The sequence below is a fragment of the Nannobrachium achirus genome, assembly GCF_963921795.1.
Source record: "Nannobrachium achirus genome assembly, chromosome: 9".
Classification (NCBI taxonomy): Eukaryota; Metazoa; Chordata; class Actinopteri; order Myctophiformes; family Myctophidae; genus Nannobrachium; species Nannobrachium achirus.
The window spans coordinates 29,212,379-29,236,369 of NC_137818.1; the positions used below are offsets into that span (position 1 = coordinate 29,212,379).

Here is a 23,991-nt window from a genome sequence, read left to right on the forward strand (position 1 = left end):
CTGCAACAAATACCATTGCAAAAATGCTGTTTTGACAATAAATCCACTTTCAGTTGGTTATACCCACGTTCTGAGAGCATCTTGCTGAACAGTAGTCGGCAAGCAGACATTTTTTCAGTCTTTGAACTTTGGCTGAAAGGTGTCCGGGATCCAACTCAACTAGTACTTTTTGGAACATCTCAAGACCATATCTGAGGTTCTTGGGGTATCTCAGATTAGGCATAGAACAGTCCCAACAGATAGCAGCAGATCCCCAAGATTGTTGAGGGCAGTGATGCCCTTAATCACAATACCTACATCAGTAGGTTCATTCATTGAGTCCTCTTGGTTCTGCAGCAGGTAGATCTTCATCTTCTTCATCATCACCTCCTCTGTCAACTTCTCTTCTACTCTGACAGGTGCACCAGCAGCTTCCTTCCTGCACACATTGTGAAGATAATTGTTTAGAGCTCACTTTCAGGCTAAATGTTACAAGACACACAGACCCACATTGAGCAATCCTAGCTGTCTCCACACATGCAGCCCTGGGCATAATCTTGAATAAGTTGGACCAGACATGCAACGGATGCAACAGCCATTCAGCCAATGTCACAACCTTCTCTGGACATCACTATGCTGTTCCTTTGCATGTGATGGTCTCATCCACGATCACATTAAAACGTCAAAAAAAAATATTTTACTAACTTGAAAGTCCTTGATCTTGACACTCTCTTCTTCCAGATGGTCGACGAGACATCGGATGATGACCTCTCGTGTTCGTTGATTGGGGATTCCTCTCTGCAGAATAGAAACATAATTATTTGAACAATAAAGAAAAAGTATGACTGCACTTTCATAAACTAACATAAACTTTGGCAATACAATTGTTTCCACAACCCAGTTTTAGCAACGGAAGCTGGGAGACTGTCCTTAGTAGCTATTAAGACATACATTTAGAAATGAATAATCAGGAGAGAGAGTTGCAGGGGATAAAGATGAGCTTAGCATAAATTAATGTAGTAATTATTGTCATTAGCCAGGTGAAATATAATTAAAGCAGTTAGAGTAAATGAATACCTGAAGTAGAATACTCATTTGTGCCCAAACTGCCCTTCTTGGACTGGAACATGGACAGTAGTTTGGGGGTATAGAAGTCCAACATTGCCATACATTTTGGCTCAAGATTCAGTGTGGTGATCATCCTGAACTTTGCACACCTGGAAGACAGAGATGAGGGGAAGAGAGTAAAAAAGAAGACGTGAGATTATAGATCTGGTATTTTCCCCCAGGATAGGGATGCTAGGGTATACAAGTGGTTAACTACAATGACAAGATGTCTGTCACATTCAGGTCTAATTCCTGTAACCATTTCTGTAAACATCTAACAAGGCAGGCCAACTATCCTTGATGTCTGCTGGCTGACAACATCATGTCATCTAATGCTGAATATCTGCAACCCAATTTTACAGGGATATAGTTAATAATAATAATTGTATACTTCAAAAAATAGTGGATATAGCTGATCTACAGCTCACAATCTTGAGCTTGTAAATTGGTCATTTGAGCATTTCTGAAGAAAAAAAAAGATAATAATTAAAATAACTGACACCATGTGAGGCTTAGTCAATTTATGATTCCAATAATTACTTGGCCAAACCAAAATCAAGGAATACCGTATAATCATGTTGCTTATTTACTTCATACTTTTTCCAAGTCTTTTACACATGTAATCCTCATTGAACACCATAATAGATACATGTAGATAATATGTAGGCCTACCTGTGCATTTTATCTTCATTGTACACACCATTGTATGCAGCTGTGCATAGCTTGTAATAAATGCAAAAAGTCATGACTAGAGGGCTTGCACATTACCCTCACTGTGACCTTAACTAGCTGCAAACCTTTGTAAAGAACACAAGTTATACCCAATACATTTATGTAGCCTATATGCACAAAGATACAGTAAATCTACTTACCAATATTTGCAAACACTCTCCAGGTCTCTTGTTGAAAAAGATGTGTGCTGCTGCTGCTGCTGCTGCTGCTGCTGCTGCTGTTTGTTGACAGAATGTTCCAGTAGAATTTTCCCATGAACCCGTTTTTTCCCATGAACCCTTGTGTACAATTTTGAATCTTAGTCATATCTACTCAATTGTTTAGGTTGTTGTGAGAGATGAAAGATTATTTAGTTGGAATGAATAATAATTAAGGGTCTTTTTAAATTGATCCATATAAGTACTCCATACTCAAATATTATGAAGGAAAATTACCAAAACAAATTGAGTATAATTCATGAATAAAATCAGTTGGTCAAATACTAATTTATTCTCACGAAATTAACTCAAATAATATATGTACATCTAACTCAAAACGAACAGTTGGATTTTTACTCATTTTGTTTGGTGTGACCTACTCAAACAATCACATACATGATATTCAGTGATTTTATTGAGTAAATATAACTTTTTCTAATAGTGCCATATACTCGGCAGCAGAATCATTTCTCAGAGTGTACCATTGCCTTCTAAAGTTTGTGTATGCGACCTGACAGGTCACTTATCTCCCGATTTAGGGAGTCTTAATGGTTTAACTCTGACGGCTGTCTGTCCGTCACGTCACGTCACACTTTTGGTCCTATACTCTTATCTCTGGCACTGTTGCCCCTATACATGCCAAACTTTGCACACACACTCCTTGGCTGGCAAACCTCAACCTCCGCCCTTGATTTCTCACATGCCCCTCTTCTAGCGCCACCATGAGGTTGCCGACCTGACGGTTTATCTCCCGATTATAGGGAGTCTTACTGGTGAACAGTGTGTCAATCACATAATTACTTTTGCTAAGGAGGTAATGTTTTCAATCGTCTGTCAGTGTCTGTCCATTTGACTGTCTGTTAACAGGCAATCTCGAGCGATTATGAATGAATTTGCAGAAGGTTCTGGCCTAGACTAGTCCTGGACTCCTGGACCAATGAAGAAATTATTATGTTTTCACGCCCAATGACCAAAAGGGGGTGTGGCGGTGTGTGTGTGTGTGTGTGTGTATGGCTGTGGCCTGTCAGAAAATGCATAGCTTCTGCATACAGTAGATATTGTAACACCACGATCCAACAGAAAAAGGTTTAATACGGGCCCAGGCGGCCAGGAAGAACTGGTCACACACCATTTCAGAGGCCACTGAGCGTCGGTGCTTCATGTGCAGTTTAACGCATCATGACATTTTATTGGTCAAAAGAAGCATTGCAACATGTTATAGACAAACTGACACCTTGGCGGATGTCTGCACTATTACGCAGATTTTAGAGAATTTCAAGTATTTGGTCAATGCCATATAGTGCAAGATTTAACCTCTTGAATTGAAATGTAGATTAGTTGCTGCTGCTTTACCATTATACAAGACTCCACTGAGTATAGCTTGGTCCAAATCCAGGATTTCTTTCATTGACAAGTTGTAAAAAGAATCACAAGAAAATTTGTTTTGGGAAAAGTGACAAGAATAAATAAGTGGCTAGTCAGAAGCCATTGCAAGCCTTATTTGGTGGCTTAGGTGGAAAGCAGACCAATGCACTCTGAAAGTGATTTTGTTTTTCCTAACTTCACCGTGTTTGTAGGCAGGCAACAACTCAAACTATTTTTACATTCCATTTATGTCTGAACGGACCTACAAAGATAAATGACAAATGATGAATATCAAATCCCCTTTGTAAAGCATTAATGCCTGCTTGCAAAGAATAAACCCCAGGTCTCGCTGCTACTATTGATTTTTTTTGCTGTGTGATGTGAAACCAGCAATCAGCAATGCGGTTCGAAATAGCCTTGAAACTGGAGCCCTGACGTCGATGAGTCGCCGACACGTTTCAATTAGTGAGCCGCCCTGGCCGATCTGTCCCCTGGGGGCAAAGCACAGAGGGTCGGCCCCGCCCCCTGTCCAAGTCCACATGGACCTATATTGGCTTGGTGAAGCTGATAAAGCATTTTAGTGAATTAATTCCTCTGGCGTGTGGCAAAATGATTTAATCCAGGGGTCTTTAACAGGGGGTCTGGGGGTCCTCAGAGTTGCTACAGGGGGTCCTCCAAATCTTTGTGTGATAGAAGCTTTTTTTCTCCATTTCTATATTAACCACTTGAACTCTCGCGTCCCTTTAGCCAAACTGCGAGGCGTTGTGAGCTTGTAGATCGGCTATTTTTGGCAAAGAGGTTTTGTGTAGAGGGGGGAAAAAGCAGAGTAAGTACAGAGTGATAGGTCAAGTGTATTAAGTATTGATGGTTCAAGTGGTTAAATATCTGAAAACACGGATTTACATGAACCCAAAATACACTGATGATTGTGCAGTCAAACGATGAGACCATATGGTATCCATGGGTTGTGGGTGCTTCATCTCTCTCTCGACTAAGGGGTCCTCCTTGGCCTGAAAACGTTGAAGAACCCTGATTTAATCTCCTGCTAGATTTGAAGCCTTCTCTCTGATAGGACTTCTGGGTTGGCCTCAAATGACAAGCTTGCGTATGCTTATAGTCACTCAGCCTACTAGTGGCACAAAGTTGGACAAAGAAAATGCTCTTAAAAGCACTAGCTTTAAATCAATTGCGCAAGTCCCTCTGTTATCTGTGTAGCCTACCTGTCACACAGCATATTTGAATAGCACGATATTTTATTTACAGCATAGTGATTTTCATCTCAAATGTGTTGTTAAACAAGGGTTTCTGTTGTGTCTGATGGCACATACCTATTATATGGAGATACACGTGGGTGTGTGTGCCCTGATTATGCTGATATATGGAGATCCCTGCTGTCAGCGCAAATCGATGTTGTTAGGCAACGGTTACATCACAGTAAATGGTTGGGCTGGGTTATGCCCACATATGACTAACGTCACTATAATACTGATGTGACCTCATAGCTGACTAACAACATAGCCTCTTCGGGGGTGAACAATTGCTGAATCTGTAGTCGAAGACTTTGACAATAAGTTCCATAGCCAGGATTCGTGTTTTTCCTCATCGGTGCAGGTATGGTGGACAGAAAGGGGGAAAAGATTATTAGGCGTTCTTCAGCTGTCACAAAAAACACACAACTTGAGCTTTAAATCCTAATTAATTAGTAGGCATTAGGATATGCTGTTAATAATAATGGCAGAAACCTGTTTTGAATGAAATACAGGATTGTGATCTTATACGAGAAAGGGGCCATCAAACAAGTTGCAATATTGTATTATCACAAGTAAAACGCCTTAAGGGCGAGAAGTGACCGCAGGTCGCGGGGTAACAGAATGAAAAAAATAATCAGTGCAAATCTGGCGACGCACACGCACACACACACACACACACACACACACACACACACACACACACACACACACACACACACACACACATACACAGAGACTAGGGCTGTAGCAGCTGAGTGCAATCAGTGCAGTGGAGCAGCGCAAACGAGACAGAGTGTGTGTGTGTGTGTGTGTGTGTGTGTGTGTGTGTGTGTGTGTGTGTGTGTGTGTGTGTGTGTGTGTAGGGGTCGCAGCTGAGTGCAATCAGAGCAAACGAGAGAGATTGTGTGTGTGTGTGTGTGTGTGTGTGTGTGTGTGTGTGTGTGTGTGTGTGTGTGTGTGTGTGTGTGTGTGTGTGGCGTTACAGGCAAGCATTACAGCCCAGGCAGTGTGACAGGCAGTGTGGCAGGCAAGAGTAACTGTGTGACAGGCAGTGTAACAGGCAAGAGTAACGCGTGACACAATTGCTGCAGGTTTTTGCGACCGTAGGTCGCACTTACTACAGAAAGCTGCTCGAGGTGTCCGTCCGTCCGTCACACACGTCACACGTCACACTTTTGCCCTGCTCATATCTCCGCAACCGTTGCCCCGATCCATGCCAGATTTTGCACACACACTCCTTACCTGCCAAACTACAACCTCCAAGGACCCCCGGAGCTCCAGGGACCCCCAGCTCCCTCGGGGACCCCCAAGTGTAAAAAATGAGCACATGTGCAAAAATTACCAAATGACCACCCCAACGGGGCTGCTCACGGGGCATTCCCGGGGACCACCCACTCCTGGTGCTCCAGAACGGATGCAAAAGTGGTGGCGCCCCCAGTGGAGGACCCCCTGCCACTGCAGCTCACATAAAATGCCGTAACTCGGGCTAGGAGCGACCGGGAGAGCCGGGGCCGGTACCTATTCGTCCGCCTTGGCGGCGCGGAGACCCCACCCCTCATTTCTCACATGGCCCTCTAGCGCCACCATGAGGCCGATTCAGATTTTGCCCTAAAATCACGAAAATCACTACACAGTATGTCTACACTCATGTCATCAACATGCTCAGGAAGATTTTGGAAAAACACATTTTTGCTCTATTTGTGGAGATAAGTGACCTACGGTCGCTTATCTCCCGATTAGGGAGTCTTACTGGTTGTAATAACTGTGACCAGCGGTCACAATAATTTAAATATAACAAACAGTATTGAACATAAGACAGTATGACATGTCAGCCCATCAGAACATAAATAGAGCAGGCTATAGCACAGCGGCCCATCAGAAAATAATATTTCTCAACCTCGGGTAAGACTGTAAGAGAGTGTGTGGCACCTGGGGTCGCACCCTCAGCACCCAAAGTTCCTATGGCTATCATTAGTTAATCAATTCTTCATCAATTCACCACTCTCTCACTTCACGGCCTACATCACACCAGCAAAACATGCTGCTTTGTCGCACAGTTCATCAGTTGCAAGGACAAAACAGCAGTAATTCTCTCACCCACTCAACTCACTAAATGATGCCGTAATCAACAAGGACTATGTGAAGGAAGTATTCGCACATCCACTTCATTCAGATGCAGGTTAGTTGGATAATGAAAACTGAAGCAATTCATGATTTATTTTTTTAAATAACAAAAAGTAAAACATTCTTGATGAAGTTCCATGGGACTGAAACATCTGTTCTACAGACTCCAACTTTTGCACGCAGATAGCTCAGATCTTTGTCTACGTTCTTAGCTACCTCCCCTGCCGTTACTGTACTTGCATGATGTACAGTTGTACAAAACAAAAATGTTCAGTAGAACGGCCGATCCAACCAATATGCCCATAAAAGGGGACAAGGACTGAGAGATACAGAGATCTCCATATATGGGCACATATCTACTTTACATCACACTGACATCACACTGACAAGGACTAAGAGATACAGAGATCCCATATATGGAGATCTTTCGCACACGGATAGCTCAGATCTTTGTGTGGGCAGCACAGGCTTGGCGGCACATAACCTGGTGGGTGGTAGGACAGCTCATTCAAGATTTAAGATCCCAATCCCCATTTTTGAAGACTCTGTCTGTGCCATCAACGCCGAGTCCTCCCTGGCTATAGGCTCATCAAAGAGAGCAACTTGAAAATCTGGGACGAGATACTCAGTGTTAACCGATTTAATGTTGAGTGTGTGGAAAGAACACTGGGACCTCATGCACTCACAACAACCTTGGGGTGGCACAGTTCCCTATCCGCTTAGCTTTCTCTGTTCCCATCAATAAGAGAATGAACGAGTTGGCATCTACTTACCTCAACCTGTGTTCGCTCATGGTCAACTCTACAAAGCCTTCTCCAGAGGAAAGCGTTGTAAAAGTTTTCATTGTGGATAATGACAAGGGCAACATTGTTTATAGCAAACTCCTTTAGGATAATGGGCATAAAGGGACACAGACAGATACAGACATCTCCATATACGGGCAAAAAAGGGATGCAGACAGACAGATACAGAGATCTCCATATATGGGCATAAAATGGACTCACAAGACAGATACAGATATCTCCATATATGGGAATAAATGTACACAGGCAAACAGATGGTCAAAATGGGTCCTATGACAACAGGTATAATGGGGTTTGCAAGTGACCTTGAGCCACGCAAGGCCCCGCTGAGCGAGCTAAAGCGAGGGCCGAGCGTTGCGGAGGTCGCTTGAGCTGACTCAGCGCCGTTCGAGTTGCCTAGCAATAAGGACAGAATAGTAAATAATGTTTAGGCGAGAGCGATTGTCTACTGACCAATCACAGCGCGTCCTTGCACAAGCTCCTCCCCCTCCTCTCCTCAGCTCCGGTAGGAATAACACACTCTGTGTGTGTGTGTGTCGTGTGTGTTTGTGTTGGGGGAAATTGCTTCGCGACCTGAAGGTCGCTTCTCGCCCTTATGGTGTGTTACTTGTATTATATGTGTGTGTGTATGTGTATTAGTGTCTGTGAGTGTGGGATGTGTTTGAATAATATAAACTGGCCACTTCCTACGTGTAAGACCCTGCATCTTGTCGCTATCACCTTTGAGAGCCATCTATATTGATCATGAGTAGGCAGCAATGTAGTTTTATTTCTGAAAAGCAGATGTTATGAAAACAGAATGTTATATGAAGCTTCAGCGTTAGTTTATGCAGGACATGGGAGTCAAGTTGCTGCTCAGCTGTAGTCAGATGTCAGTCAGCTCTGTTCTCATACCTCATTAACATATCTGCTGGTCATTATGTCACATGACAGCCATACTCCAATCAAAGCTCTCAATCAGTAGGGAAGGCTCCTTTAAATATGGCTTGCTTCTCTACCAATGCTTGGTTTCCGAAGCTTTGGAATCATTTGCTGCTTGCTGCCTCCTCCACCCCAGCCTCCACCTATTTGCACGATCAGTCTGGCTGCTCAAATACTTGGTGATTGTCTGATTAAGTTACATGTCAATGTGGTTAAGCTCAAGACAAGTACCGTGATCTTCACTAAGTTTCATGTCAATGTTGTTAAGCTCAATTCTGTGATTTTTGACTAAGTTTCATGTCAATGTTGTTAAGCTCAATACTGTGATTTTGACTATGTTACAAGTCATGGTTATTGCTATTATTTTGCTATTGTATCCCTATGGGGGGTATTGCTTTGCGTTCCCTGGTTTTGCTTAGCATGCTCAGAAAAGCTTGCACATAATTCAGGGAACATCTCCGAAAGCGGAGCCCTTCAAGCGCCAAGATTAATTGTATTCCATTTATGCAATAAATGGTTAAATCTGCTTGACGTGAATGTTCCTGCCTAAATTAATTAGGTAGGGAGCACTTTGCTGTGTTCACTTGGACCGCGCGGAGATGCCGAAAGTTGTTGGTGCGAAGATTTACTATTTTGTCCATAACGGCACATAACTCGGTAACGGCGCTGAGTCATCTCATGCGACCGCCGCAACGCTCGACATGGCGACTCGCTCGCTACCGCTCGCTCGGCGGTGTCTCACGTGGCTCATGGTCGCCTGAGGTGGGCAGTGTGGATTGGATTGTTGTGGCTCTGGCATTGTCTGTACAAGTGTTTTGCCATAAGCAAATTGGTCAGGGTCCAAGGACGCCAATCTTTTTAAGCATGTTACCATGCTTTTCCCACCTTCCACTTGGCCTATGAATGTACGGTATGTCCTCAACTGTTCTGTGTTAGACAGCAACATATTTCATGGCGATCATCCTGTGAACCTTTGTAACCCTTCATAGCCCTTGTTGTGTTTTATTTATTAGCAACATTGTACTTCTACTGTACTACTGTAGATGAGTAAGATTTTAGTTTTATCCTTCTGTTTGTTTAGGCCATTGCCCAGTGCCCACTTGGCACCTATTGCACACCTGTCCATCCTGGAGGGGGTCTTTACTCTTTTCACATCAAGGGTTTCTTCTTGGGAGTTTGTCATTCCTTTCCTTTGTTAAACGTGGACTTGTCTTTGAATCCCTTTGAGACTGTAATTGTGATTAACGGCTCTACAATAAACTTGACTTGATTTTTGAATTTTGTAAACAAGTAGAATTTAGTTCAACGGAAAATTCCACCTCTTCTGAGACTTAGGCTTCGGTACTTATCTTCAAACCATGACATTCAACGGATATATTGTTTGATGAAGTGCTGTAATTTATCTTTCCTCGATTCAGGAGTCCAGCTGAGTTGATGTTGGCTGGTCCGCTCTCTTACGTTGCATCGCAATTTATCTTTTTGGTTTAATCATTTTCCCTCAACTTGGTTCCCTACTTTTCTTTCAGTTAGTGGTTTCCTATGTTTGTCCTATGATGTCTGTAGCTTGAATTATTGTGAGGACCCAACACCAAAATCTGATGGTTACGTGAGAAAAAGAATACACCATCGAATAAGAAAACAATACCAGAAATGCAAGGTATATATCACATCCCAGCCAGCACGCCCACATGGGTCCCGCATGGGTACAGGTTGGGCTTCCCTACATGGGCCCCATGTGGGAATGTCCGCGGTTTCCACAAGGGTCCCTCGTGGGTTAGCCCACGTGGGCTCTGTGTGGGTTCTACATGGGCCCTGGGTGGGCCCCACCTCGGCTAATTTATATGGGACCCAGGTGGGAACCACTTGGGCTAGCCCACGTTGGCTCAACGTGGGTTCTGCATGGGCCCTGGGTGGGCCCCACCTCGGCAAATTTATATGGGACCCAAGTGGGACCCGCCTGGGATAGCCCACGTGGGTTCTATGTGGGAATGTCCGCGGTTTCCACATGGGTCCCTCGTGGGTTAGCCCTCGTGGGCTCTGTGTGGGTTCTACATGGGCCCTGGGTGGGCCCCACCTCGGCTAATTTATATGGGACCCAGGTGGGAACCACTTGGGCTAGCCCACGTGGGCTCAACGTGGGTTCTGCATGGGCCCTGGGTGGGCCCCACATCGGCAAATTTATATGGGACCCAGGTGGGCGCCGCTTGGGCTAGCCCGTGTGGGCTCTAGGTGGGTTCTACATGGGCCCTGGGTGGGCCCCACCTCGGCTAATTTATATGGGACCCAAGTGGGAACCACTTGGGCTAGCCCACGTGGGATCAACGTCGGCTCTGCATGGGCCCTGGGTGGGCCCCACATCGGCAAATGTATATGGGACCCAGGTGGGAGCCGCTTGGGCTAGCCCGTGTGGGCTCTAGGTGGGTTCTACATGGGCCCTGGGTGGGCCCCACCTAGGCAATTCTATGCAGGAACCATAGGGGATAAACGTGGGATCCAAGTTGGCTCAACCGTGCTCCTAGGAAGATTTTAATGGTAGACTAAACAGTGTTTGACATGAACCGGGTTAATTATTGAAACACCTGAAATACATTTTGAAAGGATGAAAATAGACAATATACTGTATTTTTGACATTTATTAAAAAAATAAACAAGATAATAAGATACAATATAAATAAAGATAGCAGCAGCATGAAGGAAGAGGCATGCAGATCAAATGTGCAAGTGTACATATAGTACATTAAAAAAAAAACACTTGAAATGCAAAAAGAGATATTCCCATAATGCTCCACAGACTGCTAACAGAACAAAACAAAGGATAAAAAATGTCCAAAAACATACATTGTGTAAGAAGTGCATCAAAATCTTGAAATTTTCAATGTAACAAAACTGTTTTAGGGCATAGGTTTTCTGGGATCCATTGTCCATTCATGTTGCATTCATCAATCTGGGTCCACTGTGCTTGTGGGTGTTCTTTTGAGCCAACCACTGGGGAGAGAGATAGACAGTTTGTCTACTGGGGTGGCGGATCATCCAGTTCTTTTTTCTGTCGTATGTCCTTAGACTCCGTTGCAGCAAGCCAGTCCAGTGTGTCATTGTCTAGGTCACGATCATTGTCTCGGCCACGATCACCATTCAGTGGCTGGTATGTAGGGCAGCTGGTCATCACATGCTCCACAGTCTGTGAAGGATCCTGTGCATTGCTGCACTGAAACGTCCCACAACTGTCCTCAGGCGATTAAGCGTTGTCCACTCCTTGGGGGAGGTGCTGGTCAGGAACATCTGTGAGATCATCGATGAATTGGTGAAGCCTGGATGGTTCTGCGGCCTTCCACTGGTCTGTCCATCTTGCCTTCACCCAGGAAGCCTTAAAGGAGCTATAGTCAACTTTTTCTTGAAAAACGGATGCTAAAATAAAAATAATGTTTCGAAAATATTTTATAAAAGAATAAGCTTCATATATGTGTTTCAATTCAAAAATGACCACAAAAAGCGTAAAATAATTATAAAATAAACATTTTGGCCATTGTCGGGCCGACACTTTGTTTACATCCTAGTCCAACACTATCAAAGAATAGACTAGAATGTAAACAAAGTGTTGGTCTGACAATGGCCAAAATTATTATTTTATCATTATTTTACGCTATTTGTGGTCATGTTTTAATAGAAACACATGTATGAAGCTTATTTGTTTATAAAATATTTTCGAAACATTATTTTTACTTTAACATCCGTTTTTCAAGAAAAAGTTGACTATAGCTCCTTTAACCTTAGATATCTCCGACAGGGCAATCTCCGACATGGCAATTCCTGAGTTTATGGCAAAAGTCAAAGAAAGGAAAAGCCACAAGACATGAATGTAAAGTAGTCATTCTATCTTTAAACAGACTTACACTGGCGTCACCAGGAATTAGATTCTAGCATGTGAAATGCCAGCCAAAATGCCATTGAAGTGCATCGTGACGCATTGTGAGCTTGTAGATCGGCTATTTTCAAATTGACAAAATGTATAGGGCTGAAGAGATTAATGTAGGCCTATGTTTTATAGCCTAATAATATTCTAAATAAGTAACAAGTAACTAAAGTCCAATAGTGTAGTACACAGGAGAGCGTGTGCACATTAATTAATTGATTATTTGTAAAGCCAGGTGACGATGGCCCAAAGTAAACAATAGCAAAAATTTGCATCTCTATAAGCGAATTGAGTAGGCCTAGGCTATCCGTCTACGTGCCTACTACTGTGGGCAAACTTGTTTTGAATGTTGAGATTTGGAACAGGTCCTCAAAGTTTTCAGGCCAAGGACCCCTTAATTGAGAGAGATGAAGAAGGGACCCCCAAAACCTTTTCATAGATTCCATATAGTTTCATCATGACAGGACAATCATCATTGTATTTTGGATCCATGTTGATTTGTGTTTTCAGATATTTAACCACTTGAACAGTCAATACTTAATAAAGTTGACATTTCACTTGGTACTTGGTCTGCGCCTTTTCCTCTCTACAAAACCTCTTTGCCCAAATATCTGATCTACAAGCTCACAACGCCTTGCAGTGCAAGGCACTGTGAGCTTGTAGATCTGCTATTTTTGGCTCAAGTTCTCAAAATATAGACGCTAGGGTTCAAGTGGTTAATATAAAAAATGAGAAAATAAGGTTTCTATCACACAAGATTTGGAGGACCCCATTTAGTGACTCCGAGGACCCCCTATGTGTCCCGGACCCCCTGTTGAAGACCCTTGATGTAGAATAAAAATGTAACTGCCAACCGTGATCTCTTCAACAAATCTGCCCCTTCCACTAGTCAGCTATAGCTGTATGCTGTCACATTCAACTTCAGTTTTTTCCCACACAACATTAAAGTTAGCCAAGCTCAATATCCCAACAAAATCACACACATTATGTAAGTTTATATTACCATTGTCACTTATGGGGTATTCATTGTCTGTCTGTAGGTCAAAGGCTCTGCTTTTGCAAGTTTTCCTTGAGAACATTATTTGTCTGCAAGAAAGAGGGAAAGAAAAGAGAATAAAAAAGTTAAAGCAATGTCAATTTCAATGTAGAACAATGTACACATCTTTGAGGAGGGAAAATAATGAAATAATAATGTTCTACCTCACATTTAAGCATCTAGCTGTACTAATTATTTAATTGCTTAACTCATGACATGTTGTGCTGTGATCACATCGTTAGCTAGCTGCTATTTTTGTGTAGAATAGGGATACTAGGGTACATTTGGTTATAAACCAACATACATTGTAATCTAAGGATATAAAACATAATATAACAGTCTTGGCCTGCCTAAATCCATGGTTTGAAATAATTGGTTACAATGTGAAAACAAAAAGAATGTAGAAGCCTCAAACATGTAACTAGATAATGTCCTCTGTTAAGTTGACAGAAACAACACGCGTTGTGTTAAAATTGCTCCTTGGCTAGTTTTTAGAATATAGAGTAGAATATAGAGTAGATAAAGAGCCACTTACCACATATTTTGAATATAAGTTCCATCCGTGTGTAGCAAGTAACAAGTAGCAAAAGTGGAAGATGTGCCTACTGCAGCTCCCCACAGCTAAAGATCAGTTTGAATTTGAAAAGTGCTGAGATGGACAGTGATTGGCTAGTCAGGACAATAGGAGCTGCTTTGAATTCACCCTGTATTCACATGGTAATGAAGTTCTGACACCTTGTTGGTCTACTCTCTCTCTCTCTCTCTCTCTCTGTGTGTGTGTGTGTGTGTGTGTGTGTGTGTGTGTGTGTGTGTGTGTGTGTGTGTGTGTGTGTGTGTGTGTGTGTGTGTGTGTGTGTGTGTGTGTGTGTGTTAGGGTACCACATTTTTGGCACAAATAGCAGCTCAACAATTTTGCTTGTAGATTGGCTATTTTTGACACCGATTTAGTGTGGATTTGACCAGGAATATGCTTAACTTATTTCAATGAATATAATGTAATGTTGTCCTACCAGAGCATATGGGCAGAATAGAAGTTACAAAATGAAAAATATTCCACCAAATTACCAGCAGACAGGTTAAAACGCACGCACGCACGCACGCACGCACGCACGCACGCACGCACGCACGCACGCACGCACGCACACACACACACACACACACACACACACACACACACACACACACACACACACACACACACACACACACACACACACACACACACACACACTCCCCAGTGGTCCTTTAGGGGGGTCCAGGTGGTCCCCACCTAAATGATGGACAGTTGGTAACCAAATGGACCCTCATAGATCTACAGGTCCATTTGGTTTCATTTTACGCTCTCAAGAGTAAAATTATTGTTAAACATCTGCATTACTAATATACACTATTTGTTATTCCTCCAATCTCCTATTGCTACCATTTCAGCATGGAATTGTTATAGCAACGTAAACAAATTAAAAACAAAAAAAGTTAACTAAAAAATAAGGGGAAAAAAACAAAAACAAGGCGAGGCTTTACAAAAAATAGAGAGAGAATACAGTATATATGGGAACTACGTGGGTCAGCCCACTTCCACCCCATGCCCAGCTAGCCCACATGTAGCCCATGCAGGAACCACGTGGGCCAGCCCACGTCCATGCCATGCCCAGCTAGCCCACATGTAGCCCATGTGGATACCACGTGGGCCAGCCCACGTCCATGCCATGCCCAGCTAGCCCACATGTAGCCCATGTGGATACCACGAGGGGAAGCCCACTTCCAACCCCTGCCCAGTTAGCCCACATGTAGCCCATGCGGGAACCACGTGGGCAAGCCCACTTCCAACCCATGCCCAGTTAGCCCACATGTAGCCCATGCGGGAACCACGTGGGCAAGCCCACTTCCAACCCATGCCCAGTTAGCCCACATGTAGCCCATGTAGGAACTACGTGGGCCAGCCCACTTCCATCCCATGCCCAGTTAGCCCACATGTAGCCCAGGCGGGAACCACGTGGGCCAGCCCACTTCCATCCCATGCCCAGTTAGCCCACATGTAGCCCATGCGGGAACCACGTGGGCAAGCCCACTTCCATCCCATGCCCAGTTAGCCCACATGGAGCCCATGCGGGAACCACATGGGCCAGCCGACTTCCATCCCATGCCCAGTTAGCCCACATGGAGCCCATACGGGATTCACGTGGGCCGGCCGACTTCCATCCCATGCCCAGTTAGCCCACATGTAGCCCATGCAGGATTCACGTGGGCAAGCCCACTTCAATCCCATGCCCAGTTAGCCCACATGTAGCCCATGCGGGAACCACGTGGGGAAGCCCACTTCCAACCCATGCCCAGTTAGCCCACATGTATCCCATGTGGGAACCACGTGGGCCAGCCCACTTCAATCCCATGCCCAGTTAGCCCACGTGTAGCCCATGTGGGAACCACGTGGGGAAGCCCACTTCCAACCCATGCCCAGTTAGCCCACATGTAGCCCATGCGGGAACCACGTGGGGAAGCCCACTTCCAACCCATGCCCAGTTAGCCCACATGTAGCCCATGCGGGAACCATGTGGGCCAGCCCACTTCAATCGCATGCCCAGTTATCCCACATGTAGCCCACGTGGGTCCCATGTACTTTGCCCACTTCAATCCCATGCCCACGTGGTACCCAAGTAGCCCACCTCGTACCCATGCGGGACCCATGTGGGCGTGCTGGCTGGGATATGTTTTAAAAATCACACCCGTGTGAAGTGGAGCTGTGTGTGTGTGTGTGTGTGTGTGTGTGTGTGTGTGTGTGTGTGTGTGTGTGTGTGTGTGTGTGTGGATCATGTGTACCGTTTTTTGTGACATTTGAAGAAAATATGTAGGAAAAGGAGCAAAAAGTGTGTTTTGGAGAAAATTCAAGATGGCGGAAAATCTATCATGGCGCAAATGGGCGTGGCCTATATGGGGAGATGCGTCATGACCCAAGGAATCCAGGGAAAAAATATTTTTAATTTTCCGACCTACGGTTCAAGAGTTACAGGCCAAAACGTAAAGTGGGGTGTTATGGCGCCACCATGCGGCCAAATGACACAATTATTTTTTATTTAATCCTTGAAATCATTATGAACCTCCTCTCCAAGTCTTGAAACTCTAGCCCCTATGGTTTGCGAGAGACAAATAATTGAATGTGAGTTTTTGCGATTCCCATTATAAGTCAATGGGGAAAATTAATTCACTAATAAATTAATATCAATTAAACTATAGAACCTTTCTCTTAGAAAAGTAATAGCCCACGATTCCCGAGTAAGCCGTTCGATTTGACATATGGCGCGAGTGTGTGGTGGCAAAACTGTGGGACTAGTGGCGTGCCGAAGTTTAGGAAGTTCAGGCTACATACAGACACACACACACACAGACAGACAGACAGACAGACACACAGACAGACCCACACGGCCACGTATAGGGAGCCTGTGCTTCACACAGCTCCAAAAATAGTTTTAGAATGGATGTGTCCTTTAAGTAGTCCTACATAGGTACATAGGTCAGTGTTTCTTCCATCTCTGCTTCATATCAGGTTAAAGCTGCACTATATAACTTTGAATCTTGACCATCAGATCCTGTGTCTAGCTGAGACATACCCAACCTTTGATACGATATAAATGTCTCAATAGAAGAGCAGGGAGACAAAATACAACCACCCCAATTATATACATTATATTGTATTAACATACTCTGTCAAGTGTCAACCATATACAGTTTGGACTGAATGTAAGATTTAAGATGACCTTTTCACGGATCAGTAAGATATTATTTCCATGATTTTGAGTTTGTTAAAGACATCATTTTGAAATCACGTGCTCAGACGCTATTCTAACATAAAACAGTGAATAAGTACAGTAGAGTTCTTGTGTGTGTGTGCATGCCGCTCACGCGTCTGTGTGTGGCAGCTTGTGGGTCAGCCCCTCTTTCTCACTCTCGGCCATGTTGCCCCGTTTTCTGACAGCTCTCATCAACAACAGTAGACTGAGCATGAGTGTGTGTGTGTGTGTGTGTGTGTGTGTGTGTTGTACATTCTGTACAGAGGGGTTTAGGGGGTTACGGGTGAGCCACGGGGCCACAGCGACAGCCCGCTACCCTCCCTCCTTTCAGATCTCCATCCCCCCCTCCTCTCTCTCTCTCTGGCCTCTTGCTCCGCGGCTGGCTGGCAGCCCTGCATCAGGCAGGCTCACCGCAGGCTCTGCCCCCGCCGCCTGCCCCCTCCCCGGGTCGATCGATACGCCTCTTCGCCTTTCATCTGACCAGAGCTTTGGAGGAGCCACACTTCCTGGAGAAAACCCAATACAGCACTCCCTCTCAGGGTAGCTTATTCTATGTGCGTCTGTCTGTCTGGATGTGTGTGTGTGCGTGCATGCTCTTATGTATGTACAGTATGCATGTCTGCTTGTTTTGTGTATTTGAAAGTGTAGGGGGAGAGGGGGTGGGAGGCAAAATACTGTTTGTTGGAAATGCGTCGGGAAAAGCTGTGATGAGATCCATTCATTCCAAAACAAGGAAGGAGTTTGATGAAATGTAGGCTAGACCATTCGCACCTGATAATGCAAAGGCACGTTGAGAAGGATGGGGGTCGGAGGGGGCACGCTCATTGAATGGGAATTTGAATAGGAGTTAAACGTCAGAGATAAGAGAAAGGGCACAGACTAGCAGCAAGAAAGCCATTTTATATCTGAAGTGGAGGAGCGTAATTATTTGTTTGTTTCCATGAGAGTGACGGTTGATGCTCTGCTCGATTTCACCCTCACAACCCTGACTTCAATCAAATCCCCCAGGTGTGTTTTATCGGCTTTTCTGATGTTGAAAAAGTTAGCATAATACAACTAGGCTATGTTGAAACGTCGGCGGGTCCGGTAAGTTCTCACCGGGTCTAACGCTACAGCTCTGTTAGAAGGAGGTTCAGTGTTATGGTTGAAGTGAAGATCCTCATAAATACTTCAAAACCAGCGGAGGCACGATTCATCTTTCTCCATCTCGCCATGTCCCCCCCCCCCCCCCCTCTCTATCATATCGTCGGTGTCGGGTGGAAACCTTGTACGGTATGTCCAAAACCGTTCGTTTTGCATTTATCATTTTACAAATGATTTAAACGAGTGAAAACAGCCAATCTGCAAGCACACAACGCCTTGCGGTTGTGTGCTTGTAGATCTGCTGTTTTCACTACTTTTGTGCGACGGCCTTGTATGATGAAGCAGGGCTTTACTTTGCGAAAGAACGTACACATTTGAAACTTGGAGATACAAGCTTTCCAGCCAACAATGACGATATGTCTCTGTCTCTCGCCCTCGTCCCACAGCAACACTCTGCCCACTGCTTGCTCTACAGCTTCCTGTCTTGTTTGTGAATCCTGACTCTTTCTCTCTTTCACCTCCCTCACTCCCCGCCGGTCCCTCCCGCTTGCCCCCTCCCCTCTTCCTTGACCCCCCTCCTGCCTCCTCGCCTCATGTGTTCGTGGAGTGTTAGACCCAACTTCCCGTATTGGAAGTGTGTAGCCCCTTGCCTCCTAGGTTGAGCAGATCGCCCCCCGCTACCCCCGCCTCCCCGTTTCTCATTGGAACATTATGAACAAGGATGTAACTTTTTAAGAACCAGCTGAACCACCCCAAGTATATGATTAATTAATTAAAATTACAATATAAGATTTTATTGAAGGGAAAGCCCCATTGAGATGCAGCATCTCATTTTCAAGAGGGACCCATAAGAACATGACATACAAAAAACATGAACAACAGGCATACATACATACAAGACAGGGATACAGATACATTCTTACACAGATAGCTTGCTCACCAACACCCACCACATCAGAATATGAACAAGTAAGAGGAACAGTACAAATACATAAGCAACTAGAAGCAGTGCTCTTCCGAGCACAGGTCTCCACCAGGCCGTGCGTCCTGGTGGTGCTACTGTATAATAGGCCAATGTAAAAAGGGTGGCATATTATGTTCTTCACCTTAGATCTTTCATGGCAATCGGACGCTGCATGCATGATTTGAAGCATTGTGTTCCAAAAATGTGTTTTGCTAAAGTCTACCTGCTGGTGGCAGGCCAATGTGAAAAATGAAGTATTTGTTCCTTGACCTAGTGGGAAAATGTGTGGCAAATTTCACAGTAATCGCAAGATGCGTTGATGATTTGAGGCATTTTGTTCAAAAAACGGAGCAATCCTGCAAACTTTGAAAGCTAATATTAGCCAATCAGGATGGAATATGAAATATCAGACGGATCGGACTTGATCACATGACTATAGAGATGCTGTGTACCGATTTGCGTGATTTTTGGATAAAATCTCAAGGAGTAATATCCAAAAATGTGTTTTACATAAGTCGGCCCAAAGGTGGCGCTATAAAAGGCTGATGTTAAAAATGCAGGGCAAAGGTTTATCCTTTGCCTCTAGGGAGTGCGCTTACAAAGTTTGAAACTGATCGGTGGAGTTATAGGTAAAACCACAAATCAGCCTGTTATAGCGCCACCATGAGGCTGATTTAAAAAAAAAAAAGTTGCATTTCTTCCTCTGCCTAGTGGGAACGTGTGTGTGCGATTTCATGATAATTGCACTTTGCGTTTGTGATTTGAGGCATTTTGTTGAAAACGGCTCAATCCTACAAACTTTGGAAGCCAATCTTAGCCAATCAGGATGGAATATGCAAAATCGGACAGATCCGTGTCGATCACATGACTGTCAAGATACTGCCTACCGATTTGTAGGATTTTTGGACAAAATCTGTAAGAGTAGTGCACTGAAATGTGTTTTGCGAACATCGGCCACTAGGTGGCGCTAGAAAAGGCCCATATGAAAAATTTAGGGCAGAGGTTCTAGATTGGCATCCAGGGAATGTGTGTGCTCACTTTGGCAGCGACCGGGCCAACGGCGACTGAGATTAGGTGCTCACAAACTGCGAGGACGCACGGACGGACGCACGCACGCACGGACGGACGCACGCACGGACGGACGGACGGACGGACGGACGGACGGACGGAGGGGAAAACATACTCTCCCCATGCCTTCGGCTGGTGGAGACAATAATATTATTATTATAAGGTAGATTATTCCAATCAGATGGAGCTTTATGGCTGAAAGACCTTCGTCCAACCACCTTAGTTATTGTTGGTACATCAAAGATATATGTAAAGATATATCAAATATCTCTATTTTCTTCAAAGATAGATAGAAAGATACTGGCAAAAAATAGAGACACTATAACCCTTGCACAATAGACAACATGCACATAATGCCCTCTGTAAAATGCAAAATATACTCTGTAGCAAATAAAGGAGCCTACTGTATATAGCCTAACCCTAAAACAATCTAGCACAATAGACATCTGTAGCCTAACTGCGTCAAAATAGCAAAATTGCAATATCTGATCTGTTTATAATTGTTTTCACAGAGGCAAGAAGCGCCCCTGTGAGTGTGGTGTTTTGGTTCCATGACCGTGTTCATGTGTGCGCAGTGCGGGGAGGCGGGGGTAGATCTGCTCAACCTACTGTACAGTAGGAGGCAAGGGGCTACACGCGTATTGGAAGTCAAGGCAGAGACTGAATCTCTTGGGTCAGCACTCAGGTGCTCAACAACAGATCACACAGAGTTCATACAGTATAGAACCTGCAGGGATATCAGCGTTGGGAAACCATGTAGACCCCCTTATAGTAAATTGTAACAACATGTAGTTCCACTGAATCATCTGTATTTAATCCCAAAACACAATTATGCATGCTTGTAGGCATCTGGGTGGCGCAGGGGTAAAGTACCTGCCCACTACTGCGGAGACTGGGGTTTGATCCCTCCATCAAACACAATTGGCCGTGTTCATGGGTGGCAAGCCAGCAGGGGAGGACGTTCTCTGTCGCTACAGTTTGGTCGGGGCGCCTGTTCGGCAGGGAGCGGAACTGGGAGGAAAAGCGCGTTCCTCCACATGTGTTATATGAGTGAGTGGCTGACAACTCTATATGCTTGTCTACACCTTCCCCAAGGCCAGCAGTAGGCGTTGGCAGTGACAGGAACATATAAGCACGGGGGAATTGGCTTAATGACGAAATTGGGGAGATTTAAATAAAAAACAAACAGTTGATCAGTGTGTACTTGTCCAGTAGGCCTACTTTCAGTTACTCCAATGGCAAATTCAAGATTTCAAGATAAACAGAAATCTGTGCTTCCTCTAAACATAAGGTGGCAAAGGTACACCCCTCGTTACACGCGGGTAAACATGCACAAACATGCACAAGCTTGTGTAGGCGCACACATTAACACAAACAAACGCACGCACGCAAACACACACGCACACACACACACGCACGCACACACGCACACACACACGCACACAACTTGAAGTTGTCCAAACAGATGTTTAGTCTGCCCAGAGCGGCCCACTGCCTCGTGTTTTTATTGGCTCACTGAATCACTAGCTTTCCCGTAACTAAAGGAGCACCGTCGCGTTGGTCGCCACTCCCCCCCCCCCCCCCCCCCCCCGTCCCCCCACTCCCCCCTGCCCACACAAACACACACAAGGGGCTCTGAGATGGGGGCTTCAAAGAGGGGCTGGTAGGGCAGGACAGCACCCCAGCTCGTTTCTAGACGTTGGATTTAAGACGATGCCCTAAGTCAGACCCAGCGTGGCCACCAGGGACTGGTACCATGTCCCATTGTCCCAGTGGAAACTGGTACCATGTCCCATTGTCCCAGTGGAAACTGGTACCATGTCCCATTGTCCCAGTGGAAACTGGTACAATGTCCCATTGTCCCAGTGGAAACTGGTACCATGTCCCATTGTCCCAGTGGAAACTGGTACCATGTCCCATTGTCCCAGTGGAAACTGGTAACATGTCCCATTGTCCCAGTGTAAACTGGTACCATGTCCCATTGTCCCAGTGGAAACTGGTACCATGTCCCATTGTCCCAGTGGAAACTGGAACCATGTCTCATTGTCCCCGTTTCCACCAGGAGGATTATGAAAGTCTGACGTCTCATTACTCCAACTACGTGGCTACGGGTGCGGTTAGGGTTAGGATTAGGGTTAGGGCGAGCAGTGTTTTTGACAGCAAATTTTGATTTAGTTTTAGTCATAGTCTTTTGAATAAACATGTCATTTAGTCACCTGAAAAGTATTAGTTTTAGTCTAATTTTAGTCGACTAAATATCATAACATTTTAGGTGACTAAATCTACAGTTGATTTAGTCGACTAAAATGTATTTTGGCAGGCCTTGATGGCATCGTAATGACTGATTTTGCACTTGTTTGTGTGCTGAAAATAGCAGATCTACAAGCTCACAACGCGTCGCAGCTGTAGATCGGCTATTTTCAGCACTCTCTTCTCCACTAGTCCCTCCCTAACGTTTTAGTCTAGTTTTTATTTTGTTGATGAAATTGTCAATATATTTAGTCTTAGTTTTAGTCACCACAGCTTAGTATTTGTTTAGTTTTTATTTAGTTTTCGTCAGTGAAAAAAAACACAGTGGACAAACATTTTTCGTCATAGTTTTAGTCTCCGACAGAGCAGCACGCAGGAAAACTAGGAAGGACGGTACGTCGGAGTAATGAGATGTCGGAACGTGTCTCCGACGGAGCAGCACGCAGGAGAACAAGGAAGGACGGGAGAGACAGCTCGCTGTCCCAAACCGTTTCCAGACCATCCACAAGCGGGCTCTGCTGGCTAATCCCTGCCTGATGGTAACCAAATGTGAAGTGAGGGGAAGGGAAGCGAAGTTTGTCGGGGTGTAACAGCCTTCCCAGCCGGGACAGAAAGCTCTCCAAGTCTGCTTTATGAGCCGCAGCACATGACCAGAGGCCGTAAATACATAATGGACATGTTTATCCTGCAGTTATATACCCTGGGAGTAAGTCAGGTGACAGGGTTGGATTTTATTACTGTTTGTATGTGTGACTGTGGTCGCAAGTGTGCTTGTGTGCGCGCGAGCACACGCGCGCATGTGTGTGTGTGTGTGTGTGTGTGTGTGTGTGTGTGTGTGTGTGTGTGTGCAAAATGGGGGATTTCTTTTTTTTTAAGATCAAATTAAGCAAGATCAAATTATGTCTGGCTTCAGTATGATCAAGAATCTTATAGATGAAAGTATTCTTCTCCTAAGAAGGAATCCCCGCCGCCCCGCCTTTCTGGAACATCTGCTCATTACGTGTGATGAATGAAAGCCAATCACGGGCTCTGACGCGGAGTTAACTGCAGCCCTGCTCCTAGGACGCTGTCAGGTGTGAGTTAAGGACGCCCACTGTTCCCTGCAGTCATGGAGGAAAGGGGGGGGGGAAGACGAGAGAGAGAGAGAGAGAGAGAGAGAGAGAGAGAGAGAGAGAGAGAGAGAGAGAGGGAGGCCGTGTGAGAAAAGGAAAACAGGGGGTTGGAACAGCGGTCCAGGAATGTGCGACTGGGCGGCTGCCTTGGCAGGTACAGTAGATGAAGTGAGGATCATGCAGGCCCGCGTGGGGGTGATTAATGCGCGGGGGGACGCGCGGGAAGGAAAACAAGGCCATAAATCAGCCAGCGGGCCGCCATGCTAATTGTAATTGAAATGAATTTGTCTGCCCCCGGTACCGGG

General features: G+C 44.9%; 1 long non-coding RNA gene across 1 annotated transcript; it reads right to left on the bottom strand.

Annotated features, from left to right (window-relative positions):
• Positions 1 to 322: 322 nt before the first annotated feature.
• LOC308291683 lies at positions 323 to 1,167 on the bottom strand. The gene is made up of 3 exons (XR_013962353.1): positions 1,057 to 1,167; positions 685 to 777; positions 323 to 418 (listed from the first exon to the last, which is right to left on the bottom strand). It is a non-coding gene; the product is annotated as an uncharacterized lncRNA (long non-coding RNA).
• Between the last annotated feature and the right edge of the window lie 22,824 nt (positions 1,168 to 23,991).